A 21,627-nucleotide genomic window follows, 5' to 3' on the forward strand; every position below is an offset into this window, starting at 1 on the left:
AAAGGATGTTTGGAGTTAGGTATGCTAATGTTGATTTAACTCCTTTGAATTTTGAAAACAGATTTTCACCATTTGAATACAGGAGTGTTATCAGTTAAGCATGTTAAGAGAAATAAGAGGACAGAGAATGAAACAAGATGTTTCAAACATTAAAACCTTTGCTTTTAAGATTCTACTTCTGTAAATTCTATTCAGTGGTGATCCTTAGGCTCAACAAATATATTTTTATTGAATATTTATTACTAAGTATTAATCTTTTCTTGTGGTGAGAGAGGTTTGATTACCATAACTTGTTTTCCAAGTGGCAGAAAACTCTGCAGACAATACAAAGAATACTCTGACTGTGAATTTGTATGGCACAGACCACAGATTTTATCAGAGTCCAGAAGAGAGATGGAGTAATCAGGAGTGAAATAGAGATGGATTTTTGATAGACTTTGTCCCAGTTATATAGTAGTTGTGTTAGGTTCATTTGAGTGGAGGTGATTGCTTAGAAGAGGGTCAGAAGACTAGATGTGATCTTTTCTTCCAGTTTGAAACATCTCTTCCTAATTGAGGATGCTCAGGAGCTTGTTGATTGCTGCTATCTTTGTTTAGGCACACAAGATGGGGACATCTCATAGAAGTGAGCAGATCTGTTTGAATCCCAGAATTTTTAACGTTGAGAATCAAACACTTTTACCCAAATTGAACAACAAAGTTTTTATAGGTGTCCTATAAATAAGACTCTGGTACATAATAGATTAGAGTACCACTAGAGCCTGGTGGTGGAGTATGTGTGAGTGTGTGTGTTTATTAATTTGTATGTGTATCTTTAAGAAAGGATAGATAGCTGGGTGTAATAGGCAATGCCTCTAATCTTTAATCCCAGCAACTGAGAACACTGAGGCAGAAGGATCACAAGTTCCAGGCCAGTCTCCGCAACTTTCTGAGACCCTGTCTCAAAAAAAAAGGAAGGAAGGAAGGAAGGAAGAAAAAGATTGGAGATGTAGCTCCGTGGTAAAGTGCTCCTGGGTTCAAAATAAACAGACCAAAAAAAAAAAAAAAAAAAGATGGGTAAATTGATAGATGATCCAAAATAATAATAATTATTTAAGAACTCCTTTGAATTTTGGTTCTCTATTAACTTTGAGCACCTTGAAAAGAGAAATTAGGCTTTATTTGTATTTTCTGTCTCCTTAGTAATGGGCATATGGTAAGCACTTAATAGCTCATACATCTATTCATTTAAAATCTAAAGGAACACTTTATATTTTGAAGCCTTTTGGAAAAAACTTCCTCCTTTTTAATTATGGTAAAAAACACATGAAGTCTGCCACCTTACTCATTTTTCTTTTCTTTTTTTTGACTCTGGGAACTGAACCCCAGGACCTTGTTCTACCATTGAGCTGCACCACCATCCCTATAGCTTAACCATTTTCAAGTATATAGGTTAGTAGTGTTGAGTATATTCATATTGTTTTGTGAAGCTTATTTAAATGGTTAGTACATGTCTTTATCCTTGGAAAGAATGTTTCCAATATTAAGGGCAGAGTTTGTTTTGTAAATAAATTTTTACTTCCTAGTGTCAGATTTAACACTATCAGGTCTTATACTGTTTCTCTTACATAGCTGTTTCTGTAATTCATACATGATTTAACCTAGAACATAACCACATTATGGCATTTAGGTATTTTATGACATCTTCCCCCCCAAAAAAAAAAAACTTTGCTATAAATACCCACTGAAGAAAGCCCTATTACTATAGAGAAAATGATAATGCTTCTTTGGTAATTTCTAGACTGATCACTGTATGTAATTTTTAGGTTCAAGCTTTGTAAGTTTGTGTGTGTGTTTGTGCACGCGTGAGCACACTCACATGCTGGGGTTGAATCCAGGGCCTCATACATGCCAAGAAAGCGCTGTATCACTGAGCTACATCCCCAGCCCACTTTGTAAGTTCTTTATTTTCACTAGATTATTGTCAACTTTGAATTCTCCTTTTTATTTGAAACTCTTAACATGTTTAACATGCAACCATCCACTGAAATTTAAACCTGGTCTCATTAGGCTTCTTTGTCAAGTTTAAAAATTATTTTGACTTTTACAAGACTTTTACAGTGTTAGTCCTTGGGGCTCTAGTGTAGCTATCTTGTCACTGGATAGAGTGGGGAATAATAAAGCGTGTTAACTCTGGAATGAAGTTTCTTGTGCCAGGATATAAATTGCACTGGGTTTATTTTTGTATTTGAATTTTCATATTTAACTACCTTTTGTTCTCCCTTTGTATTTATTAAAATAATTGAAAAGTTTTTTTGGAAAAAGAACTTTTATTGTGTATCATAGATGATAGTATTAAGAGTTAAAAGTTATGTATAAAAATATGTTGACAAGGTATCATCTGAAGGAAATAACACAAAGAAAACTGTTAATGAGAAATATTATGGACAGTTGCTTATTGTAGAGGCAGAAGGATGTTTTTAACTGGAAATGAAGCAATAGTGAATGATAGTTGTATTTTGTACCAGTTGAACTGGATTCGGTTCTGGAAATTGTTTTAAACCTTTGAAATGCAGCTTTGAAATGTAATGGAATGTAGCTCAAAAATCTTTATTTTGTTGTGAAATAAGTTTAGTCTGTAGGTGTAATTCAGAAATGTTGCCCAAACTTCCTTTGTTGTGTTATTGCTAAGATCTATTTGATGATTTGACTGATTCTTTGGTCATAAACAAAAGTTCAGCTCTTGGGAAAAAATGAGTGAGGTCTGATACTATTTTCATTATTTAGCCTATAAAGGGGTTCAGTCAATACATTTAGATAACCAATAAATATACTGAGCTAATAAAATGTCTTAGTTGTGCTGGCTGTGAGTAATATAAGGCATGGATAAAGTAGATAAGATGGGGTTCCCGCCCCTCATTTTCTAGGGCCCCAAGACTTGCCCTTTTAAAAAAATATATTTTTTTAGTTGGACACAATATCATCTTATTTTATTTATTTATTTTTATGTGGTGCTGAGGATCGAACCCAGGACCTCACACGTGCTAGGTGAGCGCTCTACCACTGAGCCACAACCCCAGCCCCAAGACTTGCCTTTTTAACGTGTAGGTCTTGGAAGGATTCTTCAAGCAAAGAACCATGTTTTATAATTCTGTGGACTCATGTCATGTGTAGAATTAAGCATGCGATCAGTCTGAATTTTTGATGGACATATTGCTTCAAGCTCCTTGAGTAAGGATTCTCATTTATTTTGTGTAAAAACAATTGATAACAAAGTATAAAGGCAGTATGATAACGACATTTGGAAACAAGATCTGGGTTTGAGTTTTGTGCTGTGTTGCCATTTCCTTTAAGTAAAGGGAAAAGCCATCATCAGTGGATTATTTCCCTCAGTGATAGATGGAAATTAACTCTGCCCATCTTTTCTTAGTCATGGTTATGAGGATGTAGTAAATTAATGTAAGTGAAATCACTTTATGAAAACTGTAATATGCTATGTAAATGCTTACTGTTACCATCTCTATTGTATAGAGCATATTTAGATTTGGATATTTTTCCTCCTAGTGTTTGAACCCAGGGCCTTATTCATGCTAGGCATGTATTCTACCACTGAGCTACATCCTCAGCCCTTTTTATTTCATTTTGAGACAATGTTTTACTAAGTTGCCTAAATTGGCCTTGAACTTTCATTCTTCCTGCCCCAACCTCCTGGGTAGCTGGGATTATATGTGTGCACCACTATGTCCTACCATATTTAAGTATTTTAAGTGAATTAGAGAAAATCCATTTTTAAGTCTTAATCAGAACTAAATGTATAAAAATCATAAATAGGGATACTTGTGTCTTCTGTTCTCTGTTTCCCAGACTTAACAGTAATAATTAATATACATTATATGTGTTAGATATTTGACTATAGGATCTGTGCTTTTAATGTTGTATAGGTTTTAGGGCTCCTAAATCCCTTATCAGCTCCTGTCATACTGAGTCCGAGGAGCTCACTAGTCATCTCTGCTTTTGAATCTCTGACTTACATCTAAAAAGAACCTCAATCACTTAACAGTGCTGCTGGGACAACTGGATAACAATCTAGAGAAAAAGTCATATTCTCATTGTCATACTTTACCCCAAATTAGATTTTAGGTGAATAAAAATTTGTGCACTACTTGGGCTTGAACCCAGGATCTAAAGTCATATTCTCATTGTCATACTTTACCCCAAATTAGATTTCAGGTGAATAAATATTTGTGTACTACTTGGGCTTGAACCCAGGATCTTGTACATGCTAGGCAAGTGGTATACCATTTGAGCTATGCCCCCAGCCTCAGACGCAGAAAAGATTTAAAAAAATAAAATCATAAAATTATTAGGATGGCTCAATGGGAGAAATATTATTTTTAAAATAATATTTGAGTAAGGAATACTTTTCTAAATTTAACCTAAAACATAGAAAAAGATAACAGAGCTGAATGCAGTGCTGTAATCCCAGCACTGCACTCAGTTCTTTTATATTTATCTGTTATCTTACAGAGCTGTAATCCCAGATACTTGGAAGACTAAAGCAGGAGGATCATAATGTCAAGGCTAGCCTTATTATCAATTTAGCAAGACCCTATCTCAAAATAGAAAATAAAAATGGCTGAGAATGTATGGGGCTCAGTAGTTAAGCTCTGCAGGGTTCAATACCCAGTACCCACCCCCACCAAATGGATGAGATATTTGGCTATACTTCATCATAAATAAAGCCTAAAAACAAATAAACTTGGGGAAATATCTGTAATATTTCAGTATAGACATAGGACAGATTTCTTTTATGTATTTATTAGTATGAAAGATTAATTATCTAAATAGAAAAGGGGAAATAAAAACACTGTATATAGAAAAGCCATGAAGATGACTTTAAAACATAAAAATACCCTCAACCTCCTCCCACCCCCGCCCCGCCCTGCCCCATCTCTCAGGTACTGGGAATTGAACTTGGGAGCACTCAGCCACTGAGCCACAATCTCAGCCCTACTTTGTATGTTATTTAAAGACAGGGTCTCACTGAGTTGCTTAGCACCTCACTTTTGCTGAAGCTGGCTTTGAATTCATGATCCTCCTGCTTCAGCCTCCCAAGTCACTCGGATTACAGGTGTGCACCATGCACCTGGCCCTCAAACCCTTTTCTTAATAAGAGCTGTGCATATTAAACTATGAGATACCCTTTTTTACTTGGACTAAAAAAGGCAAAAAAAAAAAATAATAATAACCTAATTAGATATGGAAAAACAGCTAATTGCATTATAACCATGAGAATATAAATTGGCAAAACCATTACTGAGAACAGTTTGGATGGCTTAAAGGTTAACAAGCAGGGGGGAGAAAAAAAGTTTTAGGTTGGGCGTGGTGGCACATGCCTGTAAACCCAGTGACTCTGGAGGTTGAGGGAGGAGAACAGTGAGTTCAAAACCAGCCTCAGCAAAAGCCAGGTGCTAAGCAACTTAGAGAGACACTGTCTCTAATAAAAAATACAAAATGTCTGGGGATGTGGCTCAGTGGTTGAGTGCATCTGAATTTAATCCCTGGTACTGCCCCCTTACCGCCCCCTGCAAAAAAAAAAAAAAGAAAAAAAAATTAGAATGCAGGTATCCTTGAATCCAGTAATTCTATTTATAACCATCTATCTGAATGTATTCTGTACTGTACAAAATAACATATGATTGAGGTTATTCATATCACTGATTATAATAACAAAAGATTAGAAACAGTCTACCATATTTTATTGATACTAAGATTTTCCCCATATTTTAATAAAACTAAAATCAGATGCATTTTGTTAATGATGTTATAGTTACAATCAGCACCTTTTTAATTTCTTTTTTAGGGGCACATAAAATGTTTTATGATTAATGGCATTTTAGATTTGAAGAAATAGAATAATAAAATGGTATTAAGGGAAACCACATGGGTTTAAAAAGATTGGAGTAATTTAGTACATACTAAATATGTATAGAATAATTTCCAAGGATAGCATTGAGAGGAAAAGCAAGGTACAGAACAGTGCATAATATAGTAAACTACCATATGTGTTAAATGATCATAGATATTTAAATGCACTCTCTATATGAAAGTTTTACTTGAGAACCTGTTGCCCATTATGTTCTGAATTTATGTAATTATGTTTTTTTTTACATTACTGGGGATCAAACCCAGGGCCTCATGCATGCTTGCTAGGCAAGTGCTCTACCACTGAGCCATATTTTCAGCCCATTCCATTATTTTAAATGAACTACACACCAATCCCCAAATTTAACTATTTTCTGAAACACAGGAAACTGTCTCTTCATGAAGTTTTAAAGCTCATTATGATTTAAAGCTAAGTACAGTGGTGCATGCCTATAGATCAGCCACTCAGGGGGCTGAGACAAGAAAATCTCTTGAGCCCAGGAGTTTGAGGCCAGATTGGGCAATTTATTTTTTAGTTTTCGGCCTACACAACATCTTTGTATGTGGTGCTGAGGATCGAACCCGGGCTGCACGCATGCCAGGCGAGCGCGTTACCGCTTGAGCCACATCCCCAGCCCTATAAAATGCTTTTTAAAACAATTTTTTTTTATTGGGATCATAAGTATTCGGAAACTGGAGATTGGGTCCAGGGCTTTACTCATGTTAGGCAAGCACTTTAACACTGAACCATATCCCTAGTCCAGAATATAAGATACTTAAACTTATTTCTGTCTGATTACCAAATAGTTTATATGGTTTTTAATACACAGTTAATTTCTGAGCAGTAGCATGTACATCTCTTTTGTTTGTACTGAAGTAGCTTTTCCAAAGTTCTTATTTATTTGGAATGTGTTGCCAGACTTTTCATGCATCTTTTTCTGAATTGTATTATTTTAATTCATTTTAAACATAAAAATTTTACTATCTAAAATCATTGGTTGAGCCAGGTGTGGTAGCATACATATTCTTATAATCCCAGCAATTTGGGAGACTGAGCTGGGCACCATGGCACACACCTATAATCCCAGTGGTCCAGGAGGCAGAGGCAGGAGGATCAGGAGTTCAAAGGCAGTCTCAGCAATTTAGCAAGACACTAAGCAACTCAGTGAGACCCTGACTGTAAATAAAATACAAAAAATAAAAAATGGTGGGATGGGGATATGGCTCAGTAGTTGAGTGTCGTTGGGTTCGATCCCCAGTACCCCCCAAAATAAATAAATTTTTAAAAATGGGAGACTGAGTCAGGGGGATCACAAATTCAAGGCCAGCCTGAGTAATTTAGGGAGAATCTGTCTCAAAAATAAACAAAAAAGAAGTAACTTGCTTAGACTCACAAATCCAGTAGATGATCTACAAACCAGGCATGTGATGTTGTACTCCAAAACTTATGCTTCAGGTAGCTGCACTCTTGGCTGCAGTCATTGGCTGGCTGAAAAATATGTTGAGAGAACATTCTTTTTTTAAAAAAAAAAATATATTTTTAATTGTAGGTTAGATACAATATCTTTATTTTATTTATTTATTTTTATGTGGTGCTGAGGATCAAACCCAGTGCCTCACACATTCAGGGCAGGCGCCACTGAGCTACAACCCCAGCCCTGAGAGAGAACATCTTAATAGTTTGGGCATTAAAACTGAGGCATTCTTTTTTTTTTTTTTTTTTAGAGAGAGAGAATTTTTAATATTTATTTTTCAGTTTTCGGCGGACACAACATATTTATTTGTATGTGGTGCTGAAGATTGAACCCGGGCTGCACACATGCCAGGCGAGCGCACTACTGCTTGAGCCACATCCCCAGCCCCAAACTGAGGCATTCTAACATGAAAAATTAAAAGGATTAATTCTGTGGGAATTATATTTGTATTTACTTGATCATGCCAGGAAAGAGTTTTGTAAGGGCAGACTCAGTGAAGGGGAACTGAATTGCTTTTTACTGTAAGTTTTTAAATATCATGTACTTGTATTTACTGTTCAAAACAATATATAAAATTGTCTTAGGGAAGACCTAGAGTTGAAAATATCAGAGCAGAGTAGAGTTGGGGGTGTTTCTTTGGTTTTATGTATGTATACTCCCTTCCTTCTCTAGTTCTTAGGGAATAAATGGTGAAAGTAGTAGGTAAGGCCAGCATTAGTGTTCATACTACATTTTATTACCAAAGGAAAACAAAACTTCAGTACAATAGAATAGAAATATGTAGTGTTATAGTTTAGACTTTGTCATGACGTTGGAATGTTGATTTCTAAAACTTCACTAACTTGGGGATAGGGGTATGTAGTTGGTGGTAGAGTACTTAACTAGCATGTGTGAGACCTTGGGTTTGATCTCTAGCACCACATACACACACGTACAACAACAACCACAACAACCAAAAAGCAAACAAAACTTCACTGACTTCTTTTCAAAATTTTTATTTATTATTATTTTGTTTGTTTTTTGTTTTGTAGTGCTGGGATCAAAACCAGGGCCTTCACACATAGGGCAAGTGTTCAACCAGGCTGAGCTACAAACCCAGCCCTTTTTATTTTATTTTGAGACAGGGTCTTACTAAGTTGCTCAGGCTGGCCCCAAATTTGAGATCCTCCTGCCTCAGTCTCCCATGTAGCTGGAATTATTAGCATATGCCACAGCACCCAGCTTGCTTGCTTATTTATTTATTTGGTACCAGGGATTGAACTCAGGGCACTCACCCACTGAGCCACATCCCCAGCCCCATTTTGTAGTTTTATTTAGAAACAGGGTGTTTCTTAGCGCCTCACTGGCTGGCTTTGAACTCGCTGCCTCCCAAGCTGCTAGGATTATAGGCATGTGCCACTGCGCCCAGCTATTTATTTTTTGAGCAGTGCTGGATATTAAACCCAGGACCTCACACATGTTAGGCAAGTGTTCTACCACTGAACTGTATCCCCAGCTTCACAAACTTAGGAAAAAAAATTTTGTTTGTGAAAAAATAGTTTTCTTTTAATATTACAGTGACGTAGATACATTTTTATGGATAGAGCCTTTGCATAAAGAAAAGTTGGCCTTTTACTGTATTTTCCTTTTGAAATTTGTGTTTGCTTTTGGGGAAAAAAAAGTGCACATTATGGACCAAATATTGATCTAGAATCTAGATGATTCTTATTTTCCCATTTAATGAAATAGATATTAATATGCTTATTTTGTAAAGTGAAACAGTTTTGGAAATATCATGTAGCTACTGAGTCTCTGCCATTCAGTTTTAAGTCTGACTTTGAAATCAATGTTATTTTTATGCCTTTTCCTTTCTCAGAAAGATCTAATACTGAGAATGAGTGGATTGGGGGAGAACAACAAATGTAGGTCCCAGAACTGCAATATGGATTGTCAGAAAGGCATACTTATGCAGAACTCATCTAGTCCAGGGAGTGTGTAGCTAAGTTATAATAGCCTCTATTCCTTTCTGAAGGCAAGCATAATTTTAGAAGTTCACAATCAGATTTAGTGAAGTACGGGTTGTGAGAAAGCCTTTGATATTCTAAGTAGAATTTAATTAATATAATATAGATAAAAGAGATGAAGTCCAGGTAGTTAATAAAATTAGAATTGGCAGTCTACAGTAAGTTTGAGTTTAGGGCTTAAACAGAAAGGGATTGGGGCCAGGTGAGGTGGCACACGCCTCCTAGCGACTTGGGAGGCTGAGGCAGGAGGATTGTGAGTTCAAAGCCAGCCTCAGCAACTTAGCAAGACCCTCTCTCAAAATATAAAAGGGACTGGGATGTGGTTCAGTGGTTAAGTTAAAAAATATTAAATTCATGGCAAAGTAATCAGAAAACACAAGCATTTCAAATGAAGATTAGAACAAATATATTGTTTTACTAATACCTATTTTTAGAAAAGAGTGAATCATTACAACCAACAATAAAAATTAAAAAAAAAGAGTGAATCAGTTAAAAGAAGTAAATTGGACATTATTAAGATAGAGTAATTACTTTGAAGAGACAGTCACTGGTAAGAAATTAAATAGGTTGCATATTTATTTTAGAAGAAAAAGGAGGAAAGTCTTAATAGTAAATTCCATAAGAGCTCAAAAGAAGGAATGATTAGAAAAGTCTTCAAAGCTCTTTATTATACCAACCAGACGTTTGTTGTGGAAGTAAAATACTATCTAGTCAAAGTATGTTTGAGGATGAAGATGGGTGATTTAAAGAGGTCTGGGTATGAGCTGATAAAGATTTAGAATAGGGTGATACCAATAGAAATGCAAAGAAGGTGTAGATATTAAGGAGGATAAAAACAAATCAGCTCTGAAGCACAGTGTGTAGTCAATTCATGCTTGTGTCTGAATAGCAAGCCCCTGTTCACTGAGTTTTTATTGTTAATCCTTTAGCATAGCTAACTTGTGGTAAGCATTTACCAAGTGCTTACCCATGGATTTTCTCACTTAAATTTTCTTTGAAGTAGACATAATTTCCATTTTACAGATGAGGAAGTTGACATTCTGAGCAATAATTTGCTCAACAGCTTGGTAACAGGTAAGTGGTGTTGTCAAGATGTTAAAACCTATGCTTTTAATCAATATGCTATCATAAACCTAAACTGTAGGTAGGTATAGGCTCACTACAGTCTCCTGAACAGATATGAAGTGGTGAGAAATACCAGTATTGTACTACAGAATTAAATATATGGTAGCCATTCTGCCCAAAAATAAATAGATAAATGAAGCTGAGTGCAGTTGTACACACTTATAATACCAGCAACTCATGATTATAGACGCAGGAGGCTGAGGCAGTAACATCTCAAGTTTAAGGCCAGTTGTCTCAAAACAAAATCTTAAAAAGGGGCTAGGGCTGTAGCTTAGTGGTAAAGTGCCCCTGGGTTCAATTTCCAGTATCACAAAAAATAAAAAAATTGGAGATGACTCTAAATGTTACATATTTTATAGGCCACTTAAGGAGGTCCCATGTTTATTTTTCATGATGACTATAAATTCACTCGAAACTTGATGCTAAATGAGTGGTAAGAACCTTGGCCAAATTTTTAGGGATGGTAATTGGTCTCTAGGAAAAAAGCAAATATTGGGCCAGGGATATAGCTCGATGGTTAGACTACTTGGCTCGCATATATAAGGCCCATGGGTTCAATCCCCAGCTTTTTCCTATTTGGTCTTCTCTAATACTTGAATCTTGTGGGATTTTTAATATTTCATATTATATGAATTTTATTTATTTGTCTCTTTTATCCTCACTGGACTCTTAAGTTCCTAAAGAATGATAATTACTATGTGTTTTCTCATTACTTTCATGTTTTTTATTTCTGCATGTTTATTGAATTCATAGAATATACCAGATCTGTACTGAGTGTTCAGATGATTAAGATATAACCTCTATCTGCTTACATTTAAAAGGAAGATAAATGTAACAAATAAATACAATACAGTATAATGAATAACATAATGGTAAAGTTAAAGACATGCAGTAGGTGGCCTATGCCTGTAATCGAAGCATCTCAGGAGGTTGAGACAGAAAGATCAAAAGTTTGAGACCCATCTCAGCAACTCAGCAAGGCCCTGTCTCAAAATAAAAAATTAAAAGGACTGGGGATGTAACTCAATGATCGAATGCCCCTGGATTCAATCCCCAGTACTGAGGGGGCGGGCGGGCGGGCGGGCATATCAAACAATTTAACTTGGAATTTCAATTTATTTCTCTAATGATATAACCTGTGGAAAAATATCAGATTGTGAGGATGACGAAGCAAGCAACGGTTTCATATCTAAATAATTATCTACGGATTTTTCTGTGAACTCATTTGAAATATGCTTGTTAGTAGATGTATGGAACACAAGTATGTGTATGTTGGTGGAATCTCTTCATTCTTCAATAACTTGTTATTTTAAAGTAGATCAAAATGTGAAGATGATAATGCAAAGTAAAAAGTTTCTTATAAGAGACCAACTTCATTAAAAAATATTGCTGGGCATAGTAGCACACACCTATAATCCTAGTGACTCTGGAGGCTGAGGCAAGAGGATCACAAGTTTGAGGCCAGCCTCAGCAATTTGGCCAGACCCTGTCTTAAAATAAAAAGAGCTGGCCACACATACCCCCTCCTTTCCAGCCTCGCCCTCTGACCCTGAAGCCTCCAGGATGCTGTTGCCCAAGAAGAATCAGATGATTCCATCTATGAACGTTTTTTAAGGAGGGAGTGATGATAGCCAAGAAGGATGTCTACATGCCCAAGCACCTGGAACTGGCAGATGAGAATGTGCCCAACCTTCATGTTTTGAAGGCCATGCAGTCTTCAAGTCTTGAGACTTTGTGAAGAAACAGTTTGCCTGGAGACATTTCTACTGGTACCTTGTCAATGAGGGCATCCATATCTCTGCAATTAACTCTTTTTGCTGCCTGAGATTGTACCTGCTACTCTACGTCATAGCTGACCAGAGACTAGTAGGCTTTGCCCTAGAGGTCTGGAGGGCAAGCAGCCTGCAAGACTCACGAGAGGGGAGGCCCACAGAGATACCCATAGACAGAATGCTGTGCCCTCTGGTGCCAATAAAAAAGCTGGGGCGGGGTCAGCAACTGAATTCCAGTTTAGAGGCGGATTGGGTTGTGGACATGGTCAGCTACCTCAGTGAAGTTGAAGGGGATTATTTTATGCTGGATAAACTTGTAGAGGGGCGAGGAGAGCTAGGGTTGTGTTCAGAGGTAGAGTGCCCCTGGGTTCAACTCCCATTACTGCCAAAAAAAAAGCAAGCTTAAAAAGGAGTTTATTTAAAAATTACCACCAAAATCAAAATAATGGGACACATATGCCTAGAAAACAGAACAAAACAATATCTTTCATTTATAAATGTAGTTTCATTAGTTTTAACTCCTATCTTTCTGCTCCTAGTAAACCTTCTAAAACCTATAAAGGAGGTAGCTACCAAATGGGAGTTAACAGGAAAAAATCCAGCGGAAGCTTAGAAGGAGGGAGCAAAGAATGTAGACCTTGAAGTAAGAATTGGGGCCAGGGTTATTATATATGCAGTTGATGCCAACTAAGACTATAGGAAGTAGTGTGAGATATGCTATGATTGGAGAGGAGTCATTGCCATTCAGCTCTTGCTGATGCCACATAGAAATGTCTCAATGTCAGATCTTCTGAATATTTTAAAGGAAATCAGAAATCCTGATGGCTGTGAAACTTCCTAGTTGATAAATGTTGACCCGAAGTTTAAAATAATGTAAGTGTACCTTACCAGTCCTATGTTTTACCCACCTTGGGTTACTACTTTGTAAACTTCTTTGAAATCTGATCTGGGTTTAAATTCCAGCTCTGCAGTTAGTAAGCAGTGTGATCTTGTTAAGCACACAGGTTGTTTTATTTTTGGTTTGGTTTGGTTTGGTATAGTACTGGAGATTGAATTCGGGGACACTTGACCACTGAGCCACATCCCCAACTCCATTTTGTATTTTATTTAGAGACAGAGTCTCACTGAGTTGCTTAGTGCCTCACTCTTGCTGAGGCTTGCTTTGAACTTTCAATCCTCCTGCCTCAGCCTCCCAAGTGCTGGGATTACAGGTATGCACCACCGCACCCAGCCTTTTTTTTTTAGTTGTAGATGAACAGAATGCCTTTATTTTATTTTATTTTATTTATTTCTATGCAGTGCTAAGGATTGAACCCAGTGCCTCACACGTGCTAGCCAAGCGCTCTACCAGTGAGCCACAACCACAACTCCTTGTTTTTGTTTTTTAACCTGCTCCCCTTTTCTGTGATGTTAGAGATCAAACTCAGGGTCTCAAGCTTGCTAGCCAGGTGTTTTACCAATAAACTACAACCACAGCCCCACCCATAATTTTAAAAAGATTTGGGAGATGCTTCAGGAATTAAATATGATGGCATAAATGTTTTATATACCTGTGTCTTATTTTTCCTCTCCAACATACAGTGTAAGAAATAATGCCACTTCAGAGATTGGGAAATGTGATAGATGCAATGAATGATACATGCCCATAATCCCAGCACTCAGGAAGCTGAGGCATGAGGATCACAAATCCAAAGCCACCCTCAGCAGTTTAACAATGCCCTAAGCAATTTAGGTCATTGACTCTGTCACAAGACTCTGTCTCAACATAAAAAATAAAGAGGAGCCCGGATGTGGCTCAGTGGATTCAGTCCCCAGTACCATAAACAAGTAAACAAAAAAATCCTCCTAAAAATTGTAAAGCAAATAGAATAAACCATAGCTAGAAAAACATTGCTGTGGATCATATGAATAAAATGAGCTTTTAAACAAAATTACCTTTATTATAGCAAGTAGGGTAGATGATTCTTTCACTCATCAAAAGTATATTAGTGACTCAGGAGGCCTAGGCAGGAAGATCAAAGTTCAAAGCCAGCCTGAGCAATTTAGTAAGGCCTTCAGCAATTTAATGAGATCCTTGCCTCAAAATAAAAATGAAAATGGCTGAGGATGTAGATGAGTGGTAAAGTGTCCTGGGGTTCATTTTCTAGTACCCCCCAAAACAAAAACAAAATTGGAAATAAAAGGAATATTTTACTTTTTTTTTTTCCTGAAATCTTGAGATGGCGTTCTTAGAAAACTTAACAGCATTCTATATAGTGATTTGTAGTTTATAAACCATCTTCCATTTGTTGTCTCTTTTGATCTGTGTGCCAGTTCGGAAAGTGGGCATATCTGCATTTTGTAGAGAGGGCTGCTCAGACTCAAGCTCTGGTTGTAAAAAGTCACCGACCTATTTAGATATTGTCTCCTATTAGGAAATAGAATTTGGAGCCCAGCCTTATTTAGGTTCTACCTGGGACCTAACTCCTTTCTGGAAGGAGTTAAAAGATGAAATGAATTGTGGTGGGGGGAGGGTACTGTGAAAGGTAAAGAAAGAGCAGTTTAAAGGAAGTTGGAAAGTCTTTTCAGTTACAGAGTGATCCTGGAATAAAAAAATTCTCAGTGTGGTAAGGGACCACTGAGTCAGTCATAAGATAATTCTAAGAAGGCATTGGATTATTGACTTGCCACCATCTATATAACTCCCCTAAATATTTTCTACCCTTCAATTTTGGAATTGAAGTGAACCAACCAAGTATAGTTGTTTGTACATACCTAGAATCCAATCTTAGTAGGCTGAAGCAGGAGGATCATAAGTTCTAGGACAGCCTGGGTAATTAGATGCAACTCTGTATCAAAAAAATTAAAAGGGTAGGTGTGTAGCTTGGTGATAGAGCACTACCTAGCATGTGCAAGGCCTTGGCTTCTGTCACCACTTATCAAAAAAAAAAAGAAGAAGAAAGAAAGAAAGTAAACCCTGTAGACTATTAAATCTAACTCCTTTATTTTTGGATCGTGAAACAAACATAGCTAATGTCACATGCCCATTTAATGATAGAATTGTAGTTCACATCCTCTGAGTTCCAGGGCTATCACTCTTCATAAGTACATTCTTTTGGAATTCTTTAGTTAAGAGATATCCACATAGATTGGAAGTCCACCAGTAATTTTTGGTCCACCTACATGTACATTGGAGTGCACTCTAGGTACTTTAAGCAGCAATTAATTTTCACTTGGGGCTGGTTTTTTTTTTTTTTAAGAGGAAAAATGTCCCCAGAATTAACTAACTAAATAATTGGTGCTGGGGATTGAAACCAGGGACACTTAACTACTGAGCTATATCCTAAGCCCCTCCCCCCCTTTAAAAAATCTTTATTTTATTTATTTATTTATTTTTAATGTGGTACTGAGGATTGAACCCAGTGTCTCATGCATGTGAAGCAAGCATTCAACCACTGAGCCACAACACAGCCCATATCCTAAGCCCTTTTATTTTATATTTCAAGACAGGATCTTGGTGTAAGTTGCTGAGGCTGACCTCAAACTTGTGATCCTCCTGCCTCAGCCTCTAAGTCGCTGGGATTACAGGCATGTGTCACTGTGCCCAGCTGTTTCCATAATTTAATAGACCATTTGTCCTAATTTTCTGAAAACACTGTTGTTATGAGGGATGAATTAAGGTGTTCCCATCCCTGAAATGGGTTATAGCAACTAAGTGAACTTCCCTTCTCCTTCTCTCCCTTTCATCTTCCCTCCTGTCCTTCCTTCCTTCACTGAGGATTGAACCCAGGTACTCATGCATGCCAAACATACACACTACCACTGAGCTATATCCCCAGCCATGTGGACTCTAATTCAGATTTTTATAATATTTTATTATTAGATATTAAGTATAAGTTCTTTATCCAGTTTTCTTTTTCCTTAATTTTTTTTCTTTTTGAAAAAATGAAATGGGGTAACATTTCTATAGAGCTTTGGTGCTGGGATTGAATCCAAGTCCTTGCACATATGCTAACAAGCTCTCTACCATTGAGAGATCAATTTGATTTTTCCAGTGCAGATGTTTTATAAGGTACAGAAGTTTAACTGTGATCTTAAGGAATCTCCTTTTTTTTTTTCCTTAAACATTTGATGGCCAACTGAGCAAGATGGTGCATGCTGGTAATCCTAGAGACTCAGGGGGCTGAGGCAGAAGGATCACAAATTTGAGGCTGTTTTGGGCACCTTAGTGAGATGACCCTGTTTCAAAATAAAAAATGAAAAGTGCTGGGGATGTAACTCAGTGGTAGAGTATCCCTGGGTTCAGTCCCCAGGGTCCCTACCCTCTCAAAGTGATGCCTTCTGCCCCTTGACTGCTAAGGGACAGATAAGATAAATTGAACAAGTTGCTAATGAACAGTGGACGCAAAACTCAAGTATTTAATTTAGAACAGTTTGCATACTTTTTAAGATGGAGACCTGTATAATATAGTCATAGGTTCTACTTAGTAAAATAATTTCTTGATTACAAAAGAATTAAGTCATGAGTGTCTTGTGGTGGTAAGCAAAAAAGCACCACAATGATGGAATATTTACACCCGAGTAAGTTTTTTTTTTTTTTTTTGCGGGGTGGGGTGGGGTACTAGGGATTGAACACGGGAGCACTCAACCACGGAGCCACATCCCCAGTCCTATTTTGTATTTTATTTAGAGACAGGGTCTCACTGAGTTGCTTAGCGCCTTGCTTTTGCTAAGGCTGGCTTTGAACTTGAAATCCTCCTGCCTTGGCCTCCCAAGCCGCTGGAGTTACAGGCATATGCCACCACGCAAGATCCCTGAGTAAGTTTAAACCCACCTTGAACATGTTCATTCTGAGTCAACAAATGCTTTTTGAGTAAATGTTACTTTGCCCCACATAGTGTGTCAGGTATTAGTATGCAAACATAAGTAACTCAATAGAAGTGTTACCCCATTTCATTCTTTAAACTTTTTTTTTTTTTTTCAGTATTGGTGGTCAAACTCAAAGATGCTATCCTAATTCCTTTTAGCTACATCCCCAGCCCTTTTTCCTTTTTTTTGAGACATTGTCTCACTAAATTGCTTACACTGACCTCAAATTTGCAATCCTCCTGCCCCAGTCTCCTGAGTAGCTAAGATTTCAGGGGTATGCCACTGTGCCCAGCTCCAAAATTATTTATTTTTGTTTCTGGTTTTGTTTTTGTGGTGCTGGGGATTGAACCGGTGGCCTTGTGCATGTTAGGCAAACACTCTACCAACTGAGCTAAATCGCCTGCCCCAAAATTATTTATTTTTAAAAATTAGTATAGTATAATGGTTAGCATGAGAAGGCCTTCAACAAGTCAATATAAATTTAGTTCAAATAATTTTATCTCGGGTGAAAGTACTCTTCATTACTCTTGAATGGAAAGTACCTCATAGTTCTTTATTACTTCTTCTAAGGGCTTGAGGATCTCATTTTCCCTGGTTGAAATATCCTTTCCAGACTTTCTGATTCCATAACCCTTCTGCCTTTGCCTCACCTTTGTTCCTGTTTATTAACGTTATGGTTTTATGATTAAAATTAAACTGTTTATTCTGGAAAGTCAGCTGTGATAATTCTGTAAAGTATCAAATGGAGATTTCTTAAGGTCACAGTTAAACTTCTGTAACTTACAAAACATTTGCATGGGAAAAATCAAATTAATCTCTGGTTGTTTTGTAGGACATGGGAAGATTATAGTTAGCTTTTGTAGTACTGGATAATTAGAACTGTGTTTCAAGTAGAAAGTGTTTGTTTTTAGGGGCTGAGGTTGTGGCTCAGTGGTAGAGCGTTTGCCTTGCTTCTGTGAGGCATTGGGTTTGATCCTCTGCACCACATAAAATAAATAAATAAGTAAAACAAAGTTGTTCAACTAAAAAAGTTAAAAAAAAAAAAAAAGAAAGTGTTTGTTCTTATATAAACCTTATAATCTTGCTTGATATTTCTGTTTAGTGTTTCCTGAGATGTACTATAAAGAATATGCTACAGTTACAAAGAAAAATACCTAAATGATTCTGAAAGTAGTCACTTTGTTTGTTTGTTTTTTGGTACTAGGGATTGAATCCTCCTGCCTTAGCTTCCTGAGCCTCTGGGATTACAGGCAAGCACCTGGCTCCACTGCATTGACTTTTATGTTTACTTCTGCTTTATTAGTGTCAATCTTTTTTCTTTTGGCAGGGTGGGGGTTACCGGGGATTGAACTCAGGGGCACTTGACCACTGAGCCACATCCCCAGCTCTTTTTTGTATTTGTTTTAGAGACAGGGTCTCACTGAGTTGCTTTGCAACCTCACTTTTGCTGAGGCTGGCTTTGAACTCATGATCCTTCAGTCTTCTGAGCTGTTGCGATTACAGGTGTATGCCATTGCACCTAGCCTATTAGGGTCAATCTTTAGTCCTTACCCTTATTAAAGCAGACTGATACCAGGGCTCTTTACCACTGAACTACATCCCCAGCCCTTTTTAGTTTTTTATTTTGCGACAGGGTCTCAATTGCCCAGACTCCTCTTGAGCTTGCTATCCTCCTGCTTTAGTCTCACGAGTCTTTGGGATTCCAGGTGTGCACTACCATGTTCACTAACTTTTTAGACATTTCAAAGCTCTGTGACCTGCTTGTGCATTAGGTCCACAAATGTTCTATTTTATTCCCTTCACATGTTAAAAGAGGATTATTTTGTCTAATTATAGGTAATTCAGGAGGCATAACATCTTTATCACTGTTTTATGCCCAGTGCCTTGAACAGTGCCTGGAGTGTAGTAAGAGTTAATAAAATATTTGCAGTAAATATTTGCATTGAATGAATCTTTATAACAGCAACAGAAATAGTGGTTTTCTTACATCTATCTATAGACAGATCAATCATTTGAATAATCATTTTAAATACTTCTTTATTTCTATAGGGAAGTCATGTATATGTCTTCTCTTTCTAAAGTGTGGCTAATTACCAGAATATGATTGCTTTTTAAATATTTTCTTCCTAGAGTATGTTCCTTTAAATATAGTGTTTCTCTAAAAGAAAGTGTTTTTCTATAATCCAGTTCTTTGGGCTAGCTTTGTAGATTTGTATATCCTTAAATATTTTAAATTCACAATGAATTCTTAAGGATTTATTCTCAGAGACAAGGTGGCTATAGGTAATCAATGAGTTTTTATATTTTTTTTGTTGTTGAGGTTTTTGGTTGGTTAGTTTTTGTTCTTTGGTACCAGGGATTGAACATAGGGGCATTTAACCACTGAGGAACATCCTCAGCCTTTTTTTTTTTTTTTTTTTTGGGAGGCAGGGTCCTGCTAAGTTGCTTAGGATTTCTCAAAGTTTGCCAAGGCTGGCCTCAAACTTGCAGCCTCCTGAGTCACTGAAATTATACGCATTCACCACCATGCCCAGCTTGGTTGGTTGGTTTTTGAGACGGTGTCTCATGTTGCCTAGGCTGTCCTTGAACTGCACTCAAGCAGTCCTCCTGCCCAAGCCTCCCAAGTAGCTTGACAGCAGGGATACACCACCATGCCCAACTTTGTATTTTATCTTGTTCACTCTGGTTATAAATCTTAATGCATTTGCATTTTAATAAGACCTGTTATATAATAAGAGCGTTTATTTCTACTATGATAGAAATAAAATGACCTTTTAGTGTATAGACAAGTAGGACTCAATGGTAGAGCACTTTGTAATCCCAGTGACTCAGGAGGCTGAAACAGGAGGATCACACCATTCAAGGCCAGCCTCAGCAATTTAGCAAGGCCTGTCTCAAAAAAAAAAAAAAAAAAAAAAAAAGACTGGCGAAATCGATCAGTGATTAAGTGCCTTTAGGTTCAATCCCCATACCAAAAAAAACTTCGAGTTTTGTAGAGAACACATATTACCAGATAGTCTGCTACCTATCTTTTGAAAAGTTATCACTGCAAATTATTATTGATAGCAAAATTAATAATTAAGTTTGTTTGTTTTAAACTTGGTGCAGCCTCTGTCTGTATTATTTAGTGTCTTTTCCCATTGTGATTTTTCCATGGCCTATAGCCTCTTTAATAATGTTAAGAAACTAGTACTTGGCCCTCAGATTGCTTTGAAAGCCAAACTTTTTATTTTCTGTGAGTTAACTCTGAATGGGGTAATTGTAAATTTTATGGCTCTTCTGGTGCCCCCCCCCCTTTTTTTTTGAGACAAGGGTCTCACTAAATTGCCCAGCTGGCCCGGAACTGGTGATCCTCCCATCTCAGCCTTCTAGTAGTGAGGCTTAAGGCATGCAGCAAGGTGCCCTGCTTTAATGCTATTTTTTTACTGTAGTTTCTCTGAAGCTCTCCTTCAAAGGTTGGCTTTGTTGCTTGGAGAAAGATGAATGTTGGGTGGCCTGGGAAGTCTTCATTAGCAGGAAACAAAGGGGAGAACCACTTAAAGAGTTTTATTCGGTTATAAGAAAAATTCACAACATTCTCCAAGCATTGAATATACAAGATTGTTTTCTGGACCTCTTAATTGTTATATATTTTCAGAGAGGTCTTGAAACCCAACCCCTGTTCCCCATACTCTTCCCCAAACCTTCTTTTAGTGAAGCAAATGAGTTGATCACTGTCCAGTTGATCTGACCTGGTCTTTGATGTGATTTCTTTATGGAAAAATCCCATATTTGCCCCATTTGGTAATCCCATCATTAGTAGAACGAATAGTTAAATGAGAGATTAGAAGCTATAGCTAATTCTCTCCCTTTAAACTGACTGGCACCTCCACCCCATCCCCCAGCTCTTGCATTACTGAAAAGGAGAGTGTTCATGTTCTCAAGTAGCAGTACAAAAATCTCACACCCTTGTCTGACCAGTATGAAAACAGCTGTTACAGCACAAAATGTCCTTCCTCTGTCCTCAGCTGAAATTGGGGGAGGGACAAAGCCCAAATGGTACTTTACACTATCCTGTCTGCCTGCTAGAAGGCCTGTTTCCTACCCTAATGGTTTCTTCCTAACAAATGGTGTTTCTTTTTTACAGCATTATGATCCTGGACTTGTTGTGGTGATGGTAAACTTAGCAGTGGTAATTTTTTATTTTCAGACTGAATTACTCCTTTTGTCATCAGTGCACCAATATGTTAGGCTTACTTTCTCTGTTGTAGCCTTCATCCTTCTGCTTGGTCTTTTTCATTTTCCTTTCCTTTCCTTATGCAACTTGTCTGATCCTTGTTCATTAAAGGGTAATGTTAAGAAGGAATGTATCTGTGTTAGAACTGCCAAAAAAAAAAAAAAAATCAGTTACACATTAAATTCTAATACTGTCAAAAACTTGATTTCCCCCCAATGTAATGGGCACTAGCACTTGGCTACTGCAATTTATAAATAAATTAAAACAAACTTTGACTGCCTTAG

At 37.2% G+C, this 21,627-nt stretch overlaps 1 protein-coding gene across 3 annotated transcripts in view; it reads left to right on the top strand.

The window, feature by feature from the left end:
* Gpatch8 (G-patch domain containing 8) overlaps positions 1-21,627 on the top strand; it is a 94,839-nt gene that overhangs the window by 37,924 nt on the left and 35,288 nt on the right. Inside the window, exon 4 of one of the 3 annotated variants that reach the window (XM_071603717.1) lies at positions 21,254-21,298. The exons of the other annotated variants lie outside the window; for them this stretch is intronic. The gene's annotated coding sequence lies outside the window, so the exon portion shown is untranslated. The remainder of the gene's footprint in view (positions 1-21,253; positions 21,299-21,627) is intronic. 3 annotated transcript variants of the gene reach the window in all.

Source organism: Marmota flaviventris, chromosome 17 (assembly GCF_047511675.1).
Source record: "Marmota flaviventris isolate mMarFla1 chromosome 17, mMarFla1.hap1, whole genome shotgun sequence".
In the NCBI taxonomy this organism is placed as follows: Eukaryota; Metazoa; Chordata; class Mammalia; order Rodentia; family Sciuridae; genus Marmota; species Marmota flaviventris.